Below are 27,353 nucleotides of genomic sequence, written 5' to 3'. Positions count from 1 at the left end.
CATTAAAATAAACGATTTATTACGGTTTTAAATAACAAGAGGATATCGACTTATACATGCTCGTTTAATAAAACTTGACCTATGACGTTACAGGATATGAGCTCTAAACATTATACTATACATTACAATAGCAAGTATTTAAAATATGAAGTGAACATACAACAAAACAAGAGCAATGATGTACCGGGATTTTGTTTGTGTTAGATGTATCTAGAAGAAAGTTAACGCATATTTAACTGAAGTTGACGAACTACGTGCAGGAAACAAACAATTATAGAAAGGAAAAGACGTTCTTGTTAGAGTTTGATGCTCAAAATATATTGAAGAAATATTGTTTACACATTTGCAACCTTGTCAGTGCAGTGAAACCACACCATAATTAAAAACGATGATGATGAATTTATGAAGATATGTGTCCTTTGTACTAAGATGATATTTTATGTTTTATAATTTTATTTCTGAAAAACGAATTATTATTGTGTAATTTTTATCGACGTCAGATCATAAAAATAGTTTGAATGAATTATTAATCAATGAGAATTACCACTTCGCCCTTTTATTTCTTGAGGAAACCTGGTAAAGATTTATACTACAGGCGAATATACCTTAAATATTGGAACGCAATAAACTATTATAAAATACGTATGCAATCAGAAAACAAACAAATGAAAATTGATAAGATACCAACATTTGATTAGCAAGTAAGAAAATCCCAAGAAAAACAAAACAATCTAAACAAAATATTTTAAGCTGATAATAATGAAATTTTATTAAGTAAGTGGTGGAAACCAGAGTGAAGTGGCACAATGATATGTATGTATAAATAGCAAGAACATTATTAAACGACAAATAAAACCAGTTGTTGTTTGTTTGTTTTTTGGAATTTTGCGCAAAGCTACACGAGGGCTATCTGCGCTAGCCGTCCCTAATTTTGCAGTGTAAGACTAAAGGGAAAGCAATTAGTCATCACCACCCACCGCCAACTCTTGGGCTACTCTTTTACTAACGAATAGTGAGATTGGATGTCACATTATAACGCCCCACGGATAAAAAGGGTGAGCATATTTGATATGACGCGAATTCGAACCCACGACTCTCTGATTAGGAGTCAACTACCTTAACCACCTGGCCATGCTGGGTCTTGAAAGAGGGAAGAGTATAAGAACAACATACGGTTCTAATCTCTGACAATGAATATCTAGTAACATATGTTATGAACTTTTCCAATTAATACACCTAAATCAAAATTTAAAGACATGTTATAAATAGAATGGAGGACCACAAATCTGTTTTGATTCATTTATTTAGAAAAATATTATCTAACAGGTTTCATAAATAATGTATTGTCATTTTGATCGAAAGTACCGTGTTAAGTGTTTTACCGTGGGAATTGTACGGGCGTATTTTTTAGTTCTATGGTACTATAACAAGTGAAACTGAGACCGTTATGAAATATGGATAAGTATCACAGAACAGCATATTATTGTTCAGTATTCTACAGTTCACAACACGTATTCGAAATAACAAATTTATCTGGAGAGATGATGCTCACCCGACTTCAAATTCAAAATAATGTCCCAACTTTTGAGAAACGTCACTCCTGTAAACTCACTGTGTGGTTTTGCTAACAATCACTCAAAGTTGAACAACGTTTAATATGTGAAAACGTTGGCTACGAAGGTAGAAGAGAAAAATACTAGCGTAAGGTAAAGCATGGGGTGCAGGCAACGTCACAAACGACTGAATGAAAATTTCCATATTCAAGTTAAGAAAAACATGCGTCTGCGTATTAGTTAAATGCGATTGAAAGCCCATAAACAAAAACTTAGGAACTGTTATAGAAAGTTTATCATAGAATAAGAAAGAAAGAGGGAGAAAAATAGTGGATCCAGATGTAATTAATCAGATGACATAATGCAGTTAGATATAAGAAGTAAAATTAACATTCTATATATTCAGATGTCAAATTTGTGATAATTTTTTTTTCTAAAATAGTTTTCTAAATTTTAACTAGAGAATACGAATAATGTAACATTTTGAAAGTTTCAAAACCAGCGCCTCTACTGTCCATCCAAGTATTACTTTTACGAACAATTAATTACCTTTATAAATAATACAAAAAACCCGAGAAACATGAGTGTAAATGGTTGTAATATTTTAACTCAAATGAATGTTAATATCTTAATTTAAGACTATCTCTAAGCTATATAACACAGTATAGAATGTATAAAGGTGGACATTTTTGCGTTAATTTGTAAAATATATGTATGATAAGTTTCTCAAACTGTGTTACAATAAATCGATATAAATCCTGTTTCAACTGTAACATGTATGGATAAATCTCAGTATTCCAAAACGAAAAGCAATGATATCAGTCAAGCTGAAACCATTTTCGTAATATAATGGTAAACTTTCGTGGATTTAAAAATAGTAATGGGGTACCATAGTTAAGAACACTTGAATTTAGTCTACTATTATATAGGTTAAAAGTAAAGAACGAAGACCATCGTGAAAAATAATTTCTCTACAATTATGAGACTAAGTTATATCGGCCTCATGATATTTTTTTCAGACTGGCAAGGACCATTTTTGATGATAAGGAAGATCAAAGATGTAGTTATCGCATTTCAATAAAATTCAACGTCAAACTAAAAGTTGATAAATATAAGCCCATTTATGGATTTTTCTATGAAGACTCGATATTTTAAACGCATTTTCTGTTTTTTGCAAAAAATTAATGTAAGTTCACTCTGTGGATTATCTCAAATCTGATAAATTTATTTTAGGAAGATCTTGTTTCTTTGTTTGTTTTTGAATTTCGCACAAAGCTACTCGAGGGCTATCTGTGCTAGCCGTCCCTAATTTAACAGTGTAAGACTAGAGGGAAGGCAGCTAGTCATCACCACCCACCGCCAACTCTTGGGCTATTCTTTTACCAACGAATAGTGAGATTAATCGTAACATTATAACGCCCCCACGGCTGAAAGGGCGAGCATGTTTGGCGCGACGGGGATGCTCAGGAAGATCTATCATTATTACCATACAAGGTGTATTTTAAAGAAAAGTGAAAACAACAACAACATTAATTTTCTAAGTATTAGGTACTGTGCATATTTTATTTATTTATTCTTCAGTTTAACATGCATTTTTACAATAAATATCATATAAAAGGGCTTTTTTAACATGGTGCATTCTGACATAGACATGTGTGTGTGAATATTTCTTTGAAAAAAAAAAGACATGAAAACATTTTTTTATTATATCAGTTATAATACCTATACTCTAGATTAATACTGGTTGAAGATGTTGGAAGCAAATCTCAACCAACACTTTTATTTTAAAAAAACAACTGAAAACATATGAAATGGCTAAACCTTTATATCTATATAACTGATAGGGAAGAGAAAACTTAGAATATATTTTAAATTCGAAAAACAAAACGTAAAAGTCAGAGCAATCAGAATTATAAAAAATTAACATTCGAAGCGAATCATAGCTAAAGATATTACTCGAAAAGGAAGTCGATGACTATCTTGAAATAAATTTTTAAAGACAAATTTTCTTTTACGGCTACTGATTTTCAATTTCTTACATCTTCAGATTACTCTCATGAGTAATTTGATGCAGAACGAAAATAATATTGATGGGAAGTTTAATATTACTTTTGACGTGCTATTCTACAAATTAATTCATGAAAGAAACCAGTCATCACTATATGTGCTTAAAGTTCTTCACGTCCTTTTTCTGGAAAAGAGCCAGAATTATCGATTTCATTTAGTACCAGTAACGAAACAGCAAGAGACCGACAATATTAAGTACAGCATTCAAGTGTAAGGCAAAATATTGAGCGTTTGACAAAGGCACGGCGAAGTTACAACTACTGCTACAACTTGTAATCATTCCATTTATAGACAGAAGGAAAACTTTTTTTGGGGTTTATCGATAGCTTGCACTGAAATAGTTTTTCTAGTTTGCCTTCTTAGGTAAACTATAAATAGCTATTTTTACCAGACAAAAAAAAAAAGAGTATTCTGTCATAATTTATAGATTTTACTTACCAAGTACAAAGTTATAAAAAATTCACGGTAATAACGCTTCATGTATATTACAATTCTTCACACATTTGAAAATTCTGATGAATAAAATAAGGCAAACACAAATTACGAAATCAAAATGGCAATTATAAGGAACTTAATACCAAGGCACGCTCTAACGGATTTACCGTTATACATTTATTTTGGTGCCTACGCTTTTTCTGCATACTTTTTCTTTATTACATGTGACGTATATTGTTTGCTGTGTATTGTGCAAGTCCCACCGGTTCTCGAAATTTGTAGAGTTCTTAAAAGTGAGAATTAACAATATTTGTTTACGAAAATGCGTCAGATCATTGTTGAAAATTCTAGAAACTCGTGTGATTGATATAAAAAGAGCTAGCGAGAGACAGATGTATATTATTATTATTGGATGGCTACAGTCAGTGTGCTATAAGGCTTCGGAAGTTGTAATTGTGTTTCACGTCTATTAATCGGAAAACTATAGAGCTGGACCAGAATTCTTTATACGTTTCGAACAGTACAAACATCTGAACTTCAGTGATTAACTTCGGACGTTAACATTTCCAGGAGACATCTGGTATTGTCACTAGTGAAAACTTACCCGTGCTTCAACCTTAGTCAGTCGTTAAAACGTGTATCGATGTATCAACAAATAATATAATTTAACGACTGGCTAAGGTTGAAGCACGGGTAAGTTTTCACTAGTGACAATACCCGATGTCTCGTATCAACAAATAATATAATTTATTTGTTCGTCCTGGACTTGGATCGTCGATAAAATATTCAGTTCTAGAACGGATATAAGTCTCAGGAATATTATAAATAATCTATAAAACTCTTATATATAAACCATCATATGTAATAACTATTAGTGATAACCGTTATTATAAATTATATTGTTTTCGTGTTTGTATATTAAAATATATTTATGTTAAAAAATGAATTTATGTGTATTTTCTAGCTATACTAGACTTTTACATCACATATCAAATGTTAAAACAATCTATTGCGAGTTACTTGATATAAAACATCTCCAATTTTGATTGAATTTCTTCCTTTTATTTTCCTTCGTAACAAAAATACGGCAAAACATACATAGGTTTTATGGATTTTTACTGAATTGGTATACTCATAAATATTATTAACCTACAAATAGGAGCCTCATTTGGTTTAAATATATGCCAGTTATGCAAAGTTATTCAGCATAGACCACTCAAATTTGACGAAAAAATCATGTGAGCTATCGGTCTAACATTTTTCCTAGCAGCTTCACCTAAAAATAAAAATGGACCGTTTATCGTTTTCAAATTAAAGGAGATTGATTTAGAGTATTAAAAATATAGGGGGAAAGGACGTGCACATATTTAAGTATTAGCAAAGTAGATTTGCAGTTTCTAGCTCATGTTTTCAAAAGAATCATACAGATAGACGGTTATTACTGATATCCAGTTCCAATTTTCAACACAAGTTGACTAAATGTTATGAAATTATCCTAATTAAAGAATGTTTGGAGTCATGTGATATTAGCTTATGAAATCAGCATAAATAATGATGCTTGATATGACTGTACCGATTGCACGGAGGTGATTGACAAGACACTGTTAATCTAAATTTCATGGCATTACTTTACAGGAAGCTATTAATATTGTTTTAGGTAGGAAAGCTACCGCTAAATATTTTAAAGAATCTGGTTTGTTTTGTAAAGTAACGTTCCAAATAATAGAGTTGCGATCTAAAGCTAATGTGAGTTACTATTGAGTGTCATTTTCTTATTTACTGTGGTATGTTGGTGTGTAGTGACAAAAAGTCACAATATCTAAAAATACCTTAGGTGTGAAAAAGTTGCGACCAAAAAAGGATTGAGGGTGTGACTTCAAGGAATGAAATCAAAATTGTCAGCAAAACTGGTAGCTATACATCAATGATAAGACTTTTACAGCAAATATCCATTCATTAGTTAGCTAGGCCCCATATTTTGTTTTACCCACCATCATACAAATACCAGGTTTCTTCGAGAATTAAAAAAAATACAAAGTTTGACTTTTTTTTTATTAACATCTGTACAGATTTAAAGGTCCTTGAAAAGGCCGCGTGTAAGGGGAGTTCCAAAAATTAACATTATAATGACATAATCCTTGTATTATATTAATAATGTTGTTGAGCCAGACTTTACAGTTAACGCTATAAATAGTAGTTCATTAGTAGTAACATTATTGCTAAATCTACCTTTACAATTAACGACATAATACTTAATTCATTAGCGGTAATAGTATTGTTGAACTCATCTTTACAATTAACTATGTGCTTCTTTAATTAGCTGTAATACTATTGTTGAATTCATCTTTAATATAAAGATGAAGACGCTAAAGATTTAAAAAGCATTTGTTTTACAGATTATTGTGATCTGTCATTCAGGAATCTAATTTTTTTCATTCGATACTAAGGTTTACGATTAATCTGATGGAATAATGATCAAGGTTAACACTATCTCGTGCGGCTTTTACCTACGTTATCATGAAAAACAGTGGTTGGAAAACTAAAATAAACTTTATACCTTTATATGCAAAAAGTAGATACAATTGTTATTTTTATGATCCTCAACATGTTAGTCTTTTTTTTTCTCCATAGCTTAATAATTAACTTAATAATATAAGATTTACTGTGGAACATAAAAAACATCAATATGCTTTCCTTCAACATTAATTATGCACAAAATTCTGTAAAGCCCACGATTCTCAGAATTTCCATGTATATGCAATGTTGTCAATATCTGAGTTTTTGTGTGATTATATACATATATATATATCATTTATCAGTATGCAAACGTCTTTTATTACCCTTCATTTTGTTTCATTTTTTCAGTGCCTTAATTTTTAATTATCATATTAGTGTCTTGCTTACTAGAAGACGGCAAATATAAAAAAAAAGATAAATATTTAATAACACGAGTTGCAAAGTGGTAAGATCGAAAAAGGTATATTTAATACATCTCCTAATGAGGAGGGTTACAGATCACTGGAGAAAAGTAAAAAACGTTCAGATTTTACAGGAAATTTTTTTCTCCAAACATTGCTACAGATTTTCTAGTACTATTACTTCACACTAGCTTTTCCAGTGGCCTAAAGGTAAATGTCGGGTTTTGATACTCACGGTGACTAGAGTACAGAGATGGCATTAAATGTGAAAACATGTAAGTTTAAAAGTAGAAATATTGTTGAAGAAACAGTCAAACAAAATAAGTGATTTCACGATTGTCATGTAATACTAAAATTTAGCCATTTGATCATATTATTATTGTCAATACTTTTGTTCCCCAATTTTACAATAAAATAAGCTAGATATTTCACACCAAAATTAAAAAGATATACTATATAAAACTCTGTGAATGCGCACTACCTTTTCCAAAGTTAATTATTTTTCTTTGAAATCTAATTTATAAGGTTATTAAAACGTAATGATACCATGTTATTATGAATGCACCTCAAGATGGCTGTTATGGATATTAAAACTTTTGTTAAAGTGAAGTAGAGAACAACGTTCTGACCTTTTAATGTTATCTTGAGGTTAACAAAGATGTTGTTATGAATTGTGCCATTGCACTTGGTGCGTGTTAAATGCGTACTTACACAAAGCCGGGCCCGGCATGGCCAAGCGTGTTAAGGCGTGCGACTCGTAATCTGAGGGTCGCGAGTTCGCATTCCCGTCGCGCCAAACATGCTCGCCCTTTCAATCGTGGGGGCGTTAAAATGTGACGGTCAATCCCACTATTCGTTGGTAAAAGAGTAGGCCAAGAGTTGGCGGTGGGTGGTGATGACTAGCTGCCTTCCCTCTAGTCTTACACTGCAAAATTAAGGACGGCTAACACAGATAGCCCTCGAGTAGCTTTGTGCGAAATTCAAAAAACAAACAATACACAAAACCTCAAGCACAAAGTCACATGGCTCAATAAATAACTGCTTTAAGGAACACGAAGCTTAAAGAGTATATTTTTCAAGCCTATAATTAAAGATTCCAAAAAAGTAAAGAAACAAGGCTGGGAATAGTGTCTACATTATTTTCTCAAGTTATAAATTCATATTTTGACTCCATTAAAATTGAAAAGTGCTGATGATATGGATTCAAAATTAATCATTTTTACTACTTTTGTAGTATTATGTTTAAAAAATAATGAAATGAAAGGGATATTTGTTATCATCTCATTACACGTTAGTCAAGAAATCAAAATATCAGACAAGACTATTGTTTTATTTTAGACAGTAAATTTAGCATCTGGTGACGGTCACATAGGATTTAATGATTTTAAGAACCTGACTGCTAGAAGTGATATCACTATTATTCGTTTTTAGACAGTATCTAGTTTTCTTCACCATTTGTCTCAAATTCCCTTGCAGATATTAACTGTATATTTTATAATGATTTTGTAGAATCTCCAATCGAATTTTACATACAAGTTAATTTTATTTACATATATTAAATTAATAAATAGTGTCTTTTTACTTTGTTTCTTTGCACGGAAGACAAACCTAACGGACCCTCGCTAGCTCTACAGATTTACAACGTTAAAATGAGGGATTCGCTTCCCCTCGGTAAGCTCAGCAGATAACCAGATGTGGCTTTGCTATAAGAAAACATAACGATCGTTAAAATACCTCTTTTTTAATCTAGGTAACAGAAAATGACTTGCGTGAGCTCGAATGGTACTTTTTTTGCTTTTCTTTATGTTTTGAAGTATTTTCTTCGATGTTGTATGGTAGCAGTAGTCAAAACTGAAAATCGATTTTTCGTGTTTTAAGCGGTTTGAGATTTTAAGGACAAGCTAATTGTTTCTGAATTTCACATAAAGCTATACAGGGATTATTTGAGATTCTTAATTTTAAACTAGTATACTTGGAGAAAGGCAGATAGTCAACAGTACTCACTATCAGCTCTAGCGTTACATTAATCGAAAGGCGAGATTGAACTTTTATAATATATCAAAGGCTAGAACTACGGAGAGTGTTTTTTATTCAGCGGCACGCAAACCATAGATCCGGAGATTCGTATTTCGGTACGTAACCACTAAATATTTCTTCGTATTTAAAGAAGCAGAAAGAAATATGGTACTTGATGTATTTTTAAACTCAAGCGTAAAGATAATTTCATCGGTATAAAACAATAAAACTATAATAAACTGAATATTGATTTAACTGCGAAAGCTACCAAATAAATTCAAAGGAAATGAAGAATTTCACAGGCCACCGTATATTTCTTTGTTTATTTTTAACGGAAGATTACATAACGGATTAATAAAGTGGATAAGGGAAACAAAATCAACATTTTAACCAAGTATTTGTTTTGTTTTTATATTTGGATTAAAACCATTAAAATTATTATTTACGCTGTGTCTACTACAACTATAGAACTATCAATTTTAGCATTGTAAGCACTCAAGCTTATCACTCAGTCAGTCAGATAAGTGAACAAAAATTAAATGTATTTGACTAGATAAAGAATAACAATATCAAAAAATGAAAGAAATGGACACTGTTGTGGGTGATATTATGAAATATTCTGGTTTAAAAATGTTAGAACTAATATTATGTGTATTTAGTTATTTGCGTTTTAACAGGTTAATTTGGATATTATATAACAGTAAAAAATTACTTAATGTGGTACTACTGAAACACAAAGTGCTTAAGTACGCAAATATTGTTCTTTATAAATTAAACTCAGCAAGAAAAATATAATAATACAGTTGTATCAACTAAATGACACAAAATATCTTACAATGCATAAGGATATATAGTTTAATAAGTTAATTTAAAGAAAATCAATGAAAATAAATTACAGGGTATTCTGTTTGAAATGCTGCTGTGACATGTTATCATTCACAATCATAGTTAGTGACTATTTGAAATAAAACAGCAATGCACCAAAGAAAGTTTTCCTCTACAAACATGAAAAATATAACGTGCTTTTCATTTTTAACGGCGTCAGTTATATCCAATAGCCTACGGATGTGAAAGTAACATGTGCTTAACCGAGATAATCACGGTTTGTAGAACGTAAAGATATTACTGCACGTAGGAGTAGTTCAATATGAAAGTTGTGGTAGCCTTCAACTTTGTAGATGGAGCGAAAGCTCACAGAAGCGTGAAATAGGTTGGTGAATGTCAGCGTCCTACGACTGACATATACGTCATCATTATAAACGGTTTCAGACTCCACGCAAACCATCAAAGGTGAGAATACGATATTAAACACGAGATTCTGTTTATCGAAGAAAAAGACCTAAACCACTTATAACAGAAGAATATAAGTTTCGTATAATTACATAAAATAGTGAAATACAAGAGAGGAAAAATCTAACAAGCACTAAAATGGTTGAACTAGTTGAGGCAGCATTCTATTACCTTGTTGCTAGCAAAGAACTTCTTGCGAAGTATTGATTTTGGGGTAAAGAAATCATTGTTAGATCATATCGATCTTCTGCCCAGTCCGTAGTCTTGTACTTCATAGAGACTAGTAGGACGCATGAAATACTAAACATGTTGACAGGTGTTTCGTGATTCTTTCTTGTCTTTTACCAAGAATTCGTTTAATTTATTTTTCTTGTAAGATTATCATTTTACAGAATCTTGCCTATCCAGCAATTATAACACACACTAATTACTAAAATATACCAGTGTTATTAAATATATATTTAATTACATCGTAAAAACAAGGTTAAACATCAAACCTAAAATGTTTTAAAATAAAGAAAATAATATTTACTTAGAGTTATTTCAAGAGAGGCTCGTACAACCAATAAATTCAAGGATTCATGGCTTGCGATTAGTTACCGACAAAACGCGCTTCGCAGTTTGGGGGTAGCTGATATGTTTAAAGAGTAATAGTCAGATCGCGCTCTTCAGGCAGACAACAGTAACCTAAGAGTTGAGTTATAATTCTCACTAGTTACTTTTAACATAAATTAATAAAATATAATATACTTACATGCAGGGGCGTAGATTTTTTACACCTGATAGGAGGGATGATTTTTGCAACCACTTATGTGGACTGTTCAATTTGCAAATTGGTAATCTCTGATTACGTGAACCTGAAAGCTGTAAACATGCAGCCACAGAGTAATCTTGTTGCCACGATACTTCAAGGTTTCCATGTAGGTTTGTACAAGTGAGGTGTTGTGAACAGTTTTCAAAATGTTAATAGAATGTGTCACAAATTAACTGCCACATGAATTTATTCCTGCACACTGCACAGTATGAAAGATGGCCACATACTTGACAAGGTTACTAATAACTTTTTTTGCATGAATTACGTTTTCAAATATTAATAAAATTAGTAATTACTCTTGATAAGTTTATATCTACTGAAAAACTGTTCATGTTGTTTGATAAGAATAATTAGAATGTCTTTGCGAACTATTGAAAATTACACATCAATACAATGTAGCACATAATTATTCATACTTTTCATTGAAGTAAGATTCATTTAGTCCTCTAGTCTACATGTTCCTAAACGTAGACCTGCTTTGTGATGATCTGTTTATGAATTCTTTCATAAGCTCTTCTATATTTACCTTGTCGACCTCATCTTTGTGAGTGTGACAAACTGCCACATGGTTGAGGTGGCACTGAGACATAGTTGACCTTAACCACGTCTTCAACCGTATGTAGAAAAGCTGCGTTCACATTCGCAGCTGGATACTGGACATACAAGCAAAATTCTCATGAAAAGAAACACTTCACTAAACATATGCTGGCTTGTTTCATGCATTTTACAGTAAGCATCCTTCGCACCTTTCAGAGATACTGCTTTTACTGTTCCTTTGAACATGGGTAACTAAAACTCGAGCCGTTGTGAAGAAATTTCTGGATAGAAGTTTATAACCAAGTTGTCAATCTTGCCAGATGTGATCATATTCTTAAGTGCCAGATATTGCCTCAGGTCATTGTTGCCTGCATTGAATCTAGTGGTCAGATATTCTATGACTGTGTCCACAAATTCAAAATATTGGCTTCTGTAGTAATCTCTAGCTGTTGCAGAATGGTGTGCTGAGCCATCACCTGTGATCCTTCTGGGGGGTATGCGAATGCGTGGTAGTTCAATAGGCACCAGATCTAAGGAAGATACCTTTTTCTCAGCTTCATCAAATATCTTGTTGTAATTTTCCTCTGTTCGCAATACCCGCAATTGCTCAATTGTCATTGCAGATGCTTCAATCATGCCAGATACTGTCGCTGATTTTGCTTGGAATGCACGGTTTAGTTCCTCTAATGCAGCTAATGGATGCTGAGCCATCAACAATCCTAAAACTGTCTTTTTTTTGTTAAATCTGTCCAGCAGACCTCGTGCTTTCACTGATACATCTGATTTTTCATTTGCTAATTCAGATAAAGAATCAACAATATCACTGTAGTGATCATTAGCACATGTAATTGCAGATAGGCGGCACAACCGGTGTGTTGGACACAGTGGGCGAATGTATTTAACTGGACCATTGTGGCTGTCTGACGATACAATATTTTCAAAGATTGTCTTGTATTTGCCTGATCTCTGAAGCAAGACACCAATTTCATGTACCCACTGGATAGAATCTCGAACACATTCACAAGCTTCAACTGCATGTTGCATTATTAAATTAGCCTTGTGTGCTCCACAGTGAAAAAAAACAAAGTTGACGGTTGCTTCTCTTTTATTTTTGCCTGGCATTCACTGTATGCACCACTCATGTTAGTGGCTCCATCATAAGTTTGTGCTCTTAATCCTGACAGTGGTAAATTGAGTCTAGTCAGTACATCAAGTATAGTCGAGGATACTGTTTCACCAGTTGTATTGGAAACAGTGTTTGTTTCCATGAAATGTCTCATGGACGTCAAAGTTCTCATCTACATATAGTACACATATTGCTTCCTGCTCGGCACCTGTAGCATCTTGAGTGCCATCAACCATTAATGCAAAGATTTTATTTTGCTGCATTTTGTGTGCTATGTTCCTCAGTATTTGATGGCTGAACATCTCCATTATTTCATTCTGAGCCTGAGGTGATGTGAATGTGGTTTTCTTTGACAAGTAGGTCGTCAACTCAGGATCTTCTTCTTCCAGGAGCTTCATTAACTGCAGGAAGTTCCCTTCCGTATCAGTATGTCCACGTAATGCTAAACCTTGACGCAGTCAGAAACATAAACTTCTGAATATTTTGACTAGACTTCTTTTGCATTGTCCCTGCTGCTTCTTTTTTTCCATCATGTAGCTGGACAGTCACTGGAGTTACATCAAGTGAACCTTCTAGAGATATAGCGAATCTGTGCTAAGAGGAGTATTAGTGTTCGTTGAATTTCTGTTTTGCCTTTTTTCAGTTGCAAAAACCGGTGGATATGAAGGTATACTCCACTGGCCTCTCCAATTTCCTTGTAAAAAGGCCTTTATTTTCTGCCTTGGCACAATGAAAGCATATGACTTTTTGAGGCTGATTGTCGAAGTGCAGCCATGGGAACTCATCAAACCACTTGCCCTGGAAGTTGATATTTTGAGATTTTGTTTTCTGTTGTGGTATTAGTTATGCGTCTGGATGATATGACTTTTCACACTGTATCTGTAGAGTGTCAGATTTTTCATTACTGCACAAACGTGTTTCACAACTATCTGGTGGTTCATGATGTGCAATAGTTGCACAAGCATTTTCAGACTCGTCCTCTGATGAACATTGTATTTCCTCTGTATGGCAAGTTTCTATTCCTTTGCTTGAGGTTGTTGGATTATCTGCATCTTCATTGTCACTTGTAGTACTAGTAACTGGCTTGCAGAACTGTCTAATATCGGAAAGTTTCAGACGCTTGCTTGTCATAATTGGAATCTGTTTCCCAGATGACTCAATAGGCTAAAATACAGTCTTTATTGAAAAACTCTAACGTACAGCGAACGAAGATAGAACATAATGGAAGTTGGACTGAAATGTACAATGTATTTAAGTCGAACGCGCGAACCACACAGTGACTGACCTCCTAGGCATTGCTGGGACAATAATGTGTACTAGTTACAACACAAGTAATTGCAAGTTTCTCGAAAAATACTTAAACAATCACAAATATATTATATTCCTGTTAAAGCTCATCAAAAGGCAAACACGTTGTAATATAATGTCTATAAGCATATCTATTAAATAAAAACACCTAAACAAAAACTAGCTATACAATTCGAGTAGTGGCTTCAGGCCGTTGAAATCGCTCCTTTTGTGTTCTAATTATACAAGAAAATACAATATTTTTACTATCTATGATAAGAGAACATATTGTTCTTTTACCATAAAGCAACAGCACTTTATTAGAGGGCAGTGATAATCTGCAATTTCATGGATTAATGAGGGCCACAAACACAGGTCTAATGAGCCCTGTTATAAAATCGAGGCTCAGACTAAAGGGAGCGGAGAGGGGTGATGTAGGACGCGTCTAGATCCAAGCGGCCCGAACCTGTCGTTAACTGTACACTAAAACACACACTATGGTCAGTGACTTTGGCAGCTAAGGAGAGTAAGGCGTTCGACAATAAAACCGGCTAGACATGTATAAAAACAAATGGCGTAAGAAAACCGCACAATATATACATAAGATTGATGCAGCTACAAGCTACAAATGGCCTGCCAGATCTATATCACAGGAGTTTACGCTTGGGAGTAATATTTTCGAATTTCATGCCCTGTTCAATCTGTTGTGATGAAAATTTTACTTAATCTTACACTACGTACAAAACGTAGGTAGATTCTGTGATGGTGCTTGCAAGTCTTGCATGTATACTTAGGCCTACTAACTGATACTTACGAACTATCGCTTAGATCGAAAAGCTAAGCTTAGAAGCACGCCTATATTAAAGATGTACATTTCGGCTTCTGAAAAAGCTTACATCTAGGCCTAATTATGTAATTTGATTGGTAATAACACGAGAATCACAAGAACAAACACACAACTTGTAGGCCTGTAATGCAATAAAACAATTCAACAGACCCAACTGTAGGGGGGGATGATTGTATGCACCATACCCCCGCCTAAAATGAATGGGCGGAAGTGTACAATAAAGGAACAAACAAATAATTAAAAGAATGGCATGTTGGGTTAGTTAATGTAAACAACATGTGTACAGTGCACATAATATCACGAAACTATCAACAATTAAACAATAAAAGTTGTGAAAGTTTCGTGTGTATCTGTGAATGTTGAATAGACAAGTTAGTTTCCAAATTTCGGGACTTTTGATAAATGCATGACACTAATAGCGGTATCTTGCGTAGGCATTTAGTCATAAATAAATAAATCTGCAAAATTATCCACTTCGCATTTAATGTTCTATAAAGGAAGCATTTAAACCCTCACAATTTTAAAACTAGAGCAAGTAACGTTTCATCTTATTTCATTCCATTCAATAATGCTCAAGTAAACTTGGTCAACAGATCAAACAAGACACAGCTGTAGTCCTATACCTTTTATATTGACTGTATGGGTAGAAAAAGACAGTACTTTAAGGCTTAGTGTCTAGCAATATAATTTATAATTTATTTTTATTTGGTTGTTTGAAAAGAGAAGTGTTAGAATAAGGATAAAGTAATAGTTTATTAAGCTTTAAAATTTTCTATTCTTGTACCATTTCCCCTTTTTTTTTCATTATTTTAGCCTACTTCCAAGGCTACTAATGAAAATGATATTTCAAGAATAAAAAAACCTTAGGCTAACATATGTTTTCTTCAGGGTTTTACATTTCATTTTGTATAACACTCAACGACACATACTAATATACGTCCAACATATATAATAATTTTTGCGGAAGACGACTTTTCTGGGATTCGTGTGTCAATGTCATTTAATATTTTTATCATTCGTGAAAGTTTCTTTATGGTTAATTGTCACGAATTCACTTAAACAAACATATTGTCATGAAAATTGTGAAGTGCAGCAGAGTTTGAAATACACGTGTTTATTAATTTTTTCACTGTTATCTATCTTATAACATTATTATCACTTCACTAATAACACTTTTAAGTAGCAGATAATTACGATGTGTATTATATGGAAAATAAATTATACAAAGATAACTCATAAAGTAACAAGTGAATCGATCTTATACCAAGAAGTACAAGAGAAGGAAATGTTTTAAGTTGGAAATACACTAAATTACTTTTGATTTTTCTAAACATTTTGAATTGGTTCAGGTAGTTCTAACAGATAAGTTTTTAAAAGTTTCTCAATGCTCTATCATTATCAAAGGTAATTCGTACATTACTACAGATTTATTCCTCATTTGATATATCTTGTAAAAATCAACTGTTTATGCAAAAAACAACATAAACGTATTATATGATATTTTATTTTATTTAGTGTAAAGATTCTCAGACTGTATTTTACGAATCACTGGTTGGTTGCAAATATGTTTAATAATTATTTAAAGGAAGAGTTTGTAGATTCCTGAGTAAACTCGACGATTGAGAATAATAAGTTACGGTGATTTATTCTTACCTAGATAGTCTTCGTCAATAATTGAAGCAGGTGACTTCCCTAGCGATTTTTAAATTATGAAAATGCTGTACCAAATATGGTATAACCATAATATAACATAACATAATACATGTATATTATCATCTTATATTTCAATAACTAAAATATAACAGCATTTTCACCATCATGCAGTCAACGATGAACAGATTACGCTTTGTACTTTTAAAGTATAATATGCCATTATTTTTAATTTGTTAGTGGTACATATTGATCGTTGACTAATTTACATCGTACTTTTATATATAACGCCGTATTCATGGAAGTTCTTTGTTTCATATCAGTACTAGCCAAGATTTGATCCTGTGTTTTATATATAGAAAGCAAATTGTATCAACTTATACGCAATCTCTTCTTGTAGAACTTCAATCAATTAAATATTTCAGTGTTTTCCCACTAAACATAGTAAGATACTTACTCTAAATATAACTACAACTACTGAAGATACAAGTTACAGAGAGAAAGTAATTGTAATAATAGATAAAGGGAATGCATCATCATTAAGCTCCAAAACATAGCTGAAGATAGTAACTATGTGAAGACACATAGAGAGAGAGAGAGAAAAACAATTCATCAACAAACATCAGAAAAAATCTGGATCACAAACTCTCAACTGACAGTGCATAACAGTACTACGCAATATATCTAAGTACTACCTAAACATAAATAAAGTTAAACCATATATATATCTTGCATATGTCATCATTGCAGAGAGAACACTTCCATATTAAGCGTTCAGCTCAGTTTGTACAAATCACAAAAGCAGCCACAACAATCTCACCAGACACAATGATCAAATTCAATGTAACGAATCTATTCGTTTATGTACAAATAATTTAAACACTACAATACTAAATACTGCGCTAGCCGTACCTAATTTATCAGTATAAGACTAGAGGAAAGGCAGCTACTCATCTCCACCCACCGCCAACTTTTGGGCTACTCTTCTACCAATGAATAGTGGGATTGACGGTCAATTATAGCGCCCCCACGGCTGAAAGGGCGAGCATGCTTGGTGTGAGGGAGATTCGAATCCGCGACCCTTGGATTACGAGTTGAATGTCTTATCCACCTGGCTTCACTTACAGAGCAAAAAATTGGTATATTTTGGGTTACCAAAATAACTATTAATTGGGAAAACTGCTCTCTTTAAGAGTCGCCTTCCGCTAGTACAGCGGTATGTTTCCAGATTTACAACGCTAAAATCATAGGTTCGATTACCCTCGGTGAGCTCAGCAGATAGCCCGATGTGGCTTTGCTACACGAAAAACACACACACACTCTTTAAGATTCATTGAAATTATACTTATTTTCCATGTCATTTGACGACTAAAATGGAATAGAGTTATACATATTTAAATAATGCAGATCACCTGTATAAAATGTGCCATTGGAATAACAAATTAACAAATCAGTTAAGAACTTTAGTTTTTTTGACACATGGAAAGTGATACCTACAAATTTAATCAGGCTGATCCCTCTCTAATAACAAGAAAATTATATTAGTGTTTTGTTATTATGTCAGTTCTTTGTATTTCCTAAAAGAGACCTTGGAATGTCAAATACCTGAAAATAAGTCAATACTAAAATTTTCGTGTTTATGTTCCGAAAGTTTTTGTTAATTTAGTATCCATAGCTGCAGTAGCTGATTTAAAACAAAATCATGTTCTTTTTTATTCAGTACTTTGACTTTTATTTCTCTATGTTTATGTGTAAAGTGTAATGATAATACTAATAAAAGATGCATAAATTTTATTTACAATAAAATGTTGTTGTTTTTTAAAATTATAGACCTTCTGAGTGGTATTTTTGATTATTGCTGTAATTTTCTCATTATTTTCGTTTCAGTTTTAATTTTTATTTCTGGATGCTATTGTTTGTCGTTTACGTAAGGTAGCTGTTCCCAGTTATTATACTTTCATTTAATATAGAACAAAAAACGATGTGCAAGCAACAAGGTAAAAACAAAAACAGCGTAAAAATAACACAAATACATTATTTTTTATTTCATGTGAAAAACGTTTAAAGCATGTTACTCACCTTCTCTAATACCAGTTTATTAATAAAAGTATAAAACTGTATACACTGAAAATTGCACATGTAATTCATCATTCATTTCTCAAACAGAGTACTTTTGTCATATATTTTTGGATCAAAAGAAAACTTTAGATACTATTTTTGTTGAAATGAATAAAGTGAAAAAGTATAAGTTGGACAATGAGATTTTTCTACAGTCTTCAAAGCCGCTACTCACCCTTATCCGAAGGACAATGCACAAACTGTTTTGAAAATGTCATCGTTGCCTTGGTCACCAAATAATACTCTTTGCGGAAGACGACTTTTCTGGGATTCGTGTGTCAATGTCATTTAATATTTTTATCATTCGTGAAAGTTTCTTTATGGTTAATTGTCACGAATTCACTTAAACAAACATATTGTCATGAAAATTGTGAAGTGCAGCAGAGTTTGAAATACACGTGTTTATTAATTTTTTCACTGTTATCTATCTTATAACATTATTATCACTTCACTAATAACACTTTTAAGTAGCACATAATTACGATGTGTATTATATGGAAAATAAATTATACAAAGATAACTCATAAAGTAACAAGTGAATCGATCTTATACCAAGAAGTACAAGAGAAGGAAATGTTTTAAGTTGGAAATACACTAAATTACTTTTGATTTTTCTAAACATTTTGAATTGGTTCAGGTAGTTCTAACAGATAAGTTTTTAAAAGTTTCTCAATGCTCTATCATTATCAAAGGTAATTCGTACATTACTACAGATTTATTCCTTATTTGATATATCTTGTAAAAATCAACTGTTTATGCAAAAACAACATAAACGTATTATATGATATTTTATTTTATTTCATATAAAGGTTCTCGGACTGCATTTTGCGAATCACTGGTTGGTCGCATTATAACTTATGTGTTCCCTACTTCGCGCTTCTGTGTATTATAATATAATGACCTGCCTGCCAATTTGCTTACGAAAGAGAGAGCGCTTGTTAAGAGTTTTATTGTGGCATAACGTTAATGTCAGAGCTTAAAAGTCTGCTATTATAGTTCTGAATTCAGAGAGCTGGAGAGTATCCAGGACTTGTAGACAAAGTAGTTCGTTTTCTGTAGCTGCGCAAGACGGAAGTTTTATCATTTGCAGCCTGGAAGTCAGAATACAAGCAGTATGAGTGTTAAACCTGACAAGAGGCTAAGGCTAAAAACAACTACGCCTAACGTTACAGAACTTTGCTTACAAAAAACAAGTGTACCCATCTTATTAAAACATAAACAGATAAGTCTATGGTTTATATTGATATTTATGCGACTATTCCGTTTTGTTAAATTACACTATTATTACGTAGAACTCTCCCCACCTCCTCACCCTCAAAAAAGTCAGTTGGTGCAGGAGTAAAAGGAATTAGGAAACTGATTAGAAGAATTTTATTTAAACACAAATGAGTAAGCAGAAACGTCACATTTTTGTATTCAAACGAATAAATTTGAAGCAAATAAGCAGCAACTGAATGATATGTCATGCGCTAATAATTAAGTATTTTTATCAACATTAAAATTACTGATATTTCAAACTTGTATGTTGATTATGTGGAAAGTGATACCAAAATAAATTACGATTTTCAGGCCTGAAAATCATTAGAAAACACATCGAAAATTACTATATAGACGTTCTTGAAATAAATTCTAAGTTTTATAATAAAGCATACTTACTATATAGCATTTTTTAATAATATAATACAATGTAATTAAGAATACATGTATTAATGATTAAGTATTGTGAAAATATTTTATCGTATGTAAGTATTTCGGCAGAATAATAGCATATGCTGCACTACAAAGAGATAGTTTGCCATAAGACTGATATTAAATCATTGAGACAGAAAGCTTTATAACAAGTGTGTATCTGAGGGCATTATGGTATGGAATAGTCATTCAATCTCACTTTTTTATGTACATTTGATTCAAGTTAAAAGAGTATTTTCTACGGTTATTCATTCCCATTTTCCTTCTTCAAAAAACAGAGGGGTTTAGATTGATTTATTTACATTCCTAACCTTAATCCCAGATTTCATAATGGTCAATTTTTCCTGACACTTTCTCTACTTATTAGGTTTTCATAAAGCATAACACTTTTCTTTTCATTGGTCGCGCCAAACATGCTCGCCCTTTCAGCCGTGGGGGCGTTATAAGGTGACGGTCAATCCCGCTATTCGTTGGTAAAAGAGTAGCCCAAGGGTTGGCGGTGGGTGGTGATGACTAGCTGCCTTCCCTCTAGTCTTACACTACTAAATTAGGGACGGCTAGCACAGATAGCTCTCGAATAGCTTTGTGCGAAATTCAAAAAACAAACAAACACTTACACAACTTTCTGAAGTCCAACATCAAGACACACTATCGGGTGTCTTTATTCTTTCAAAAACATACTCAACAATATGGATTTTTTTTTTAATTTGGTACACCGATAGACATTTACAACCTATAATTAGGAGTCAAATATGATCTAAGTATGAGGCACAAGTATAAAGTTATTTATTTAATCAAAATTTTTTACACACGCTCATGCAAAATATTTTTACTACAGCTTCACCTAAGAGTATAAGTGGATCGTTTTTAGTTTTTTGTTATTCGGGTTAAAGACGGTTGATTTCGAGCAGCCAAAGTATAAAGTGAAAGAACATACAGATAGATAAATATTTACTGGCTAGGGCAAGCAAACTAGATTAGCACTGGGGCTCTTTTCTGTGGGCGCAATGCTATGTGACATAATATTATTAGGTTATCAGCACCAGAGGGCATGCTCCCAACATTGATCTTTTAAATAGTAGTTCATTAGTTGTATATATTTGCTTTTATAACTAATTGTCTATGTAACCTTTTGGGATACTGAACAACTTTATCAGAATAATGTGTGTCTTTTGTACCTTTAAAGAACAAAAAAAAATCTGTAAACTAACTACGATAAGAGTTACAAAGTTCTTCACAAAATATTTCAATCTGTTGTTTACAATAAAATAAATGTATTTTTCTTTCAAATTTTATAAATCCAAAATTTTTACTGTTTATTATTGAAGGATATACTTAACAGCCAAAATAAACTAGCTATGATAACGAAGAACAAATATTTGTACATCAGTGAGCTTAAAATCAGTAAACCAAATATATCTATTCATGCATAACAATACAAAACGTTAAATATTTTCGTGAAATTCTACATATTTGATTTACATTAGGAAATTATCTTCTGTTTCGGATCTAGAACTTCAATATTTGCCGTTTAAATAACTCACCAAGCATTGTTTTATCAAAATAATGTGCATGTATAATACTTTTTAATATTTCGAAAACAAACTAAATCTGTAAAATAATTATGATAAGAATAAAAAAGTTATTGACAAAGTTTTTCAGTTTGTTGTTTCTTGCGATAAAAGACAAGTAAATACATATATATTTTCTTTCATAGTTTATAAATCCAATATGTTCACAACCAAACCAAACTGTATGTTTACTATATTCTATCTTTGAAAATGAAGAACTGATTTTGTATGTCACAGAGCCAGTAAAACAAATTTAGTTATTCATGCATTTTACAATTTTACATAACTAAATCACTCCATCTATTATTGGAAAAAATACGTACTATGAATATTAAAATAATTGTTTTTCAATATAGTAACATACTTGTTAGTTTTGATATCTCACGACAAAAGATATAGTCTACAAGAAAAGACATATCTATCCTTTACAATAAATAAGTTTATAAGTGCACTCCTGTAAATTTAAGTAAAACAGTGTTAGAAATCACCAACGTGATTAGATTTATCTCTATTCTTGCACTTTACATAACGATACATAAAGCTAAATGTACATTCATGAAATTCTCAATATTTGATGGTACAATAGGAAATTATTTTCTAAGTTATTACTTTCTGTTTTCAGTCTTAAACTCGTCATTTAAAACGACCACTATTTACAAATAAGATTCACAAATTTTTGTACCTAGTATAACTTCTTTAATATGTAATTCTTCAGATATAGCAATTTCAGTTTCTATATCTTGTTGAATCTGTTGATCTTGTCAAAAACTGGGTCATGTTTGATTCCGTGTCCAGGGTCGCTTCTTAACTACTTAGAACGCTAGAAACTGCGTTTCGATATCTTTAGTGGACATAGCACAGATGGCTTTGTGCTTAACTATAAGCAAACAAAAACATCGAATAAAAATATTTTGAATTACTTTATTTCTTAAAACTAGTCATTTGATAGGACAGTGGTAAGTTTCCGGATTTACGAAACTAATATTACAGGTTCAATTTCCCATAGTGGACAGAGAAAATAACTCTTTGTGTAACTTTGCGTTGAAACAATCTCCATTAACCTCTTAAAGTAGTTACTTCTTAAAATTAACTAATCAATTGAGTTAATGTAAAAACCTCTGTTAAGGGTATATAAACATTTTATTATAGTAAACGATTTTGTGTGAATGATTCACAATAATTGCGCTTTTAGATTGATATGTGTATTACCTACACAACTAAGTTATTTACTGATTTGGCTCGTGTTTTCTACGACCACATAAAGATATTAAATGGGAAAGGAAACTGTACATAAATCTTTTCTAGTCGTGTTTAATTACTAAATTATTTCAAAGTCTAGCATGTTATAATTACTAATGGTATTTTTTCAATACAACATGCTTTCCTGAAACAGAAAATAATTACTCAGTATAAGCAATAAAGTACACAAAGCTCAGAGTCAGCCTTTGATGTTGATGTTCAGTGAATATTTCATCTAGAACCAATATACTAATCGTAAAAGCTGTCAAATCACAACATTCGAAGAGTTTTTTTTTTTATATTCAGTTTATGCTTAGTTCATTGTGAAAATAGATATAATTTATCACTGTGGGATCAATATTTAACTTTTCCGATATGAAGTAAAGTAAATACATTATCTTAACAGCAACATAAAGTCTGGTCATTTTCAAATCCAACGAAATTTAAACCTAACCAGACGCAAAGTAAAGATGAGCCCTAGGAATATTTCACACACTTTGGTAAAACACAAATGCACGTGTTATTCATTTGGAAAACAGAATCTTTGAAAATTAAACGTTTTGTTTGTGGTCATAAGCATTTCTTAGCAAATGTCTTTTGTTGTTGGTTTCAGCAGAACATATCTTAAATAATCTAGAAATATCTGAAACGTAACACTTGGAAATTGTATTTAAGCTAAATTTGAGATAAAACTGGGATAATGTTATTGGTTTTAAATATCACATCTTTTTGTTATTTTTTATAACTTTCAAGAGGCGGATGATAGTAGCAACAAAAGAGTATAGAGAAATAATAATGTATAACCTTGTGAGGACAGCTTCAATTGTGCATTAGAAGGAAAAAATGAGGTTTACACCCGCGAATATTTTTTCACTGTAAAACTATATCATCTTTATTTGTCGTTTAATGAAAAAACCGTGTTAATGGTATATAATTATTATCGCTATTTGTTGTTTAATTTAAAAACTCTGTTAAGAGTTATTGAATATGATCTTATAGGAAGTATATTATCATTATTTGTTGTTTGATGTAAAAAAAAACTATGTTAACAGTTTATGAACATTATCTTATAGGAACTGTATCACCATTATTTGTTTTGCTTATTTTATAACGTTCTCAGTGTATATCAAACGTCATTTCTATAGAAATAAAACTTATGTTTTTCACCTGAACATTAGATGGTTGACATTATGTGTAAAATACAGAATGGGTTGTCCATGGGTGTTCATTGCCTAGAATGAAACTCTTATTGCAGCCTTATAAATCTGGAGGAAACAAATGTAACATTAGCGACATTAAATTAAAGCCGATTAATATTACATGAACTTCCATTTCCATTTCTTATTTAGCGTTCATCAGTTTTGTTTTTGTAAGGCCCGGCATGACCAGGTGGTTAAAGACAGCTCGTAATCTGAGAGTCGCGGGTTCGAATCCTCTTCGCATCAAACATGATCGCCATTGCTGCCGTGAGGACGTTATAATGTGATAGTCAATGCCACTATTCGTTGGTAAATAAAAGAGTAGCCCAAGAGTTGGCGGTGGGCGGTGATGACTAGCTGCTTTTCTTCTAGTCTTACACTCCCTAAATTAGGAACGGCTAGCATAGATAGCCCTCGTATAGGTTTGCGCAAAATTAAAAAAAAACATTCTTTTTTTTTTCTTTGGCATTTTGTAGTCTAATGGTTGTTTAAACATTTAATTTATATGAAAGTGCACTTATTCAGACTTCCAAAACTGAAACTTTAAAATATAAACTTAATTCCATGAAAATAAAATGTTCTAATATACAAGAGCTACAGAACATAACCGAGATTTAGCATGTGCGGTAAATTAGTTTTGTTATTCTTTTCCAGAAAATAACGACTATTTGTGTAGTTAATTCTACGCCATCAGCGCGTTTATGTCATCAAGTTATATAATGAACACGAGGCGAGAACACATATAATAAGCTTCAGGAAATGCAAAGTAGTAATTACATCAAAACAGAAGAGGACCATCTCATAAGTGACAAACTTACAAATTCTTAAAGAAGTGATTTTCTTCAGTACACTTACTAAACTAATTCATTACTAAATACGGTATGGTCAATATGACTTTACTATTACTAATATGGTCATAAAGTTTATTTTATCCTAAGATAAAAGAAAAGAGCTGGTGAGCTGGCAAAATATTGCGTAGAATTTACTTACAAAATGTTACCAGAAAGTTATGTTTGTTTCACGTTTAAAATATCTTTTCTTAAAGAAATATTACAAGTTTAACATCTTACATTTTCTTACATCATCCACTTGTAGTTTTTCTGCATACATAATATCCATATAGGCTAGCTGGAACAACAATGTATACTAAAAACGTTATTTGAAAGATTTATTACTTATATAACTATATATAACAGGCTGTATTTGAATAATTTTAATTTAAATGCTAGATTGGTTTGTTGTTTTTAACAATTAGTAACCAAATAGCAGTATCTGCTTTCATAATCACTATTAATTTCGGAACTGACTGCGAATGATATCTAGAAAAGCATATTTTAAACTGCTTCAATATGTCTTAATTCATGGTTCAATGAAGCTATTTCACTGAGTGATCTGACCTATAATAACTTTTCGAAACATTTCTTTTTCGAAGCTAAGGTGTTGCATTTTACCGTGAGATTTCATATCACAAGCTTTCCAAGGTTAAAATAAACATATTGGAGTTACGATAATGATCAATAATGAAAGGTTAGAAAGTCTGTTGGTGATTTCTTGAAATTAACTTTCAATCATTAAGATAGTAAAGTAACCTGAAGAAAAAAATATTAGTTCTTGTGATAGGTACGGTAGTACTTATAGTAGAAATGAAACAGATGTGTAATATATGTTAAAATCTAAAACACACTGCAAACAGTATTTAAACAAAACTTTTATAGTACTTTACACACCCTGTTGAGTTGTATATAGACCAACTATAGGAGAACAAGCTTCCAAACTTTTATAGTACTTTACACACCCTGTTGAGTTGTATATAGACCAACTATAGGAGAACAAGCTTCCAAACTTTTATAGTACTTTACACACCCTGTTGAGTTGTATATAGACCAACTATAGGAGAACAAGCTTCCAAAGTACTTTCGAAACAAATTTCTCGAAACCACAAATTTGTCAATCTAACTGACTGACTAACGTTATTGAAAATACAGTTATCTCCTGCCGTCATTTCATGTAAATCTAAATGCATGTGACTGAATTATGCCACATTAGCTAAAAACGTTTTTCTTAGTTTTGCTTATAACCTTGGTAATAACAAGTAATAAGAACAACCTATTTATAACACTACTAACGAGCCAACAATACCTTAATAGCCATATTACATGACTATGAGCACCCTCTGTCATTTACCAAATAACAATACGCACGGGTGCATTATTGATTATGCGCACGTGCTACGTGATTAACCTGCAGTTGTACCAGCTAAATTTAAAAAAGAAAGAAAAGAAAACGTGAATTGCGTAAGCTTTCTAAATTTAGATTCTAAATGCGATCTAAACAGTTCCAATTCTATACATCTGATATCGAGGGTTCTGTATTGGACAAACCAATTCTCTCATCGTAGTCGGTACTTAAGACGTGAGAATGAACATTACCGCAGCCAAAGGCCGATATAAATTTCTTAAAGTACTCTGGACTAAAAAGAAGAATAAGTTGTATGATTTACCTTTACATTGTTTTCAAACTAAATGTGACTAACTGACACATAAGATTGTACTATAAACAGGACACTAAAGAGAAAATCTTATGTTGATAACCTGAAAAGGTCGAGAAATAGCTTTTAAAAGCTACAAGAATATGCCTAGAGTCCACTCACTCTTGTTACCTAATACAAAACAGCTATAAAAATGTAAAAAATTTATATATGAAAATTAAGTTAAGCAGAAATGGGAGAGTCGCAAAGTGAGGAAACAAACGGGCATGTTAACTTTACAACATTTGGTGTTTTTGACTCAGAGTGTTTTTGGGCATTCTTCTGCCCATTCCTAATTTCCTAATTCGTATTTTATTTTAAACATTGACCTAATTTTAGACTTATATCAGTTTTATCAGTAGCTAGTTTTTTCTAAATAGTCAACAAATTTAAAAAATTTCAAAAGTCAGCGGATTTGATACTATTCTTTTGTCCCACCCCTTACTAGTCACGTAATTATAATGTTTTCC

General features: G+C 32.1%; 1 protein-coding gene across 4 annotated transcripts in view; it reads right to left on the bottom strand.

Annotated features, from left to right (window-relative positions):
- The window catches only part of LOC143252913 (cAMP-dependent protein kinase inhibitor gamma-like), a 74,530-nt gene that overhangs the window by 23,871 nt on the left and 23,306 nt on the right, over positions 1–27,353 (bottom strand). The window contains exon 1 of one of the 4 annotated variants that reach the window (XM_076505761.1): positions 11,034–11,128. The exons of the other annotated variants lie outside the window; for them this stretch is intronic. The gene's annotated coding sequence lies outside the window, so the exon portion shown is untranslated. Of the gene's footprint in view, positions 1–11,033; positions 11,129–27,353 lie in introns of those variants that run through there. 4 annotated transcript variants of the gene reach the window in all.

Source organism: Tachypleus tridentatus, chromosome 6 (genome assembly GCF_004210375.1).
Source record: "Tachypleus tridentatus isolate NWPU-2018 chromosome 6, ASM421037v1, whole genome shotgun sequence".
Lineage (NCBI taxonomy): Eukaryota > Metazoa > Arthropoda > Merostomata > Xiphosura > Limulidae > Tachypleus > Tachypleus tridentatus.
Note: the sequence above shows the minus strand (reverse complement) of the source record. Positions and strands in the feature narration are given on the sequence as shown.